At 32.4% G+C, this 754-nt stretch overlaps 1 protein-coding gene across 1 annotated transcript in view; it reads right to left on the bottom strand.

Moving 5' to 3' along the window:
• LOC119590461 overlaps positions 1 to 754 on the bottom strand; it is a 17,206-nt gene that overhangs the window by 12,235 nt on the left and 4,217 nt on the right. The window lies entirely within an intron of this gene.

Here is a 754-nt window from a genome sequence, read left to right as displayed (position 1 = left end):
GGACACGAGTTTCGTCCATCGTCTGCGGAATCATAGGACTAATATATCTTATGTATTACTATATTTCGCCTACGGAAATATATGACTAATATAACTAATACTTTATTATATTTCGTCTGCAGACACATATGACTAATATAACTAATATATTGTTATATTTCGTCCATCGTCTGCGGAAACATATAACTAATATATTATCATGTTTCGTCCATCGTCTGCGGAAATATATAACTAACATATTATTATGTTTGGTCCATCGTCTGCGGAAACATATAACTTTCATCCATCATCTGCGGAAACAAACGCAATTTTTGAAAGTAAAACCAATATCGTTCTTAAATATCAGATCGATTTGATTATAAGGATTACATATATAGATCCGTACAATACATATATTCTGAATGATTGAGAACTTGTAACACCCACATCAAAAATACAAAAAAGAAAAAAGGAGAGATGTAGCTTTTCGCCTCTTCTTTACTCGATTTTAGATTATCTGCTGATCTTTTTCAGGTGATATGATATAATCAGTAGCATACATTTTTTTTTAACTGAACATGATGCACCACTCTTGCATCGAAATTTACCCGGGTACTTTTTCTTTTGGCATAGTTGATCCTTTTAGTTCAGGATATATACCAAAGGCTGTATCATCATACATAAATAAAGCTGGATCGAATTTGTAATGAAGAAACCTTGCGTAAATATTGCAGCCACGACTTAGTCATGGTATAATGACAGTCTTACTAAATGT

This window comes from Penaeus monodon, chromosome 27 (assembly GCF_015228065.2).
Source record: "Penaeus monodon isolate SGIC_2016 chromosome 27, NSTDA_Pmon_1, whole genome shotgun sequence".
NCBI lineage: Eukaryota > Metazoa > Arthropoda > Malacostraca > Decapoda > Penaeidae > Penaeus > Penaeus monodon.
Note: the sequence above shows the minus strand (reverse complement) of the source record. Positions and strands in the feature narration are given on the sequence as shown.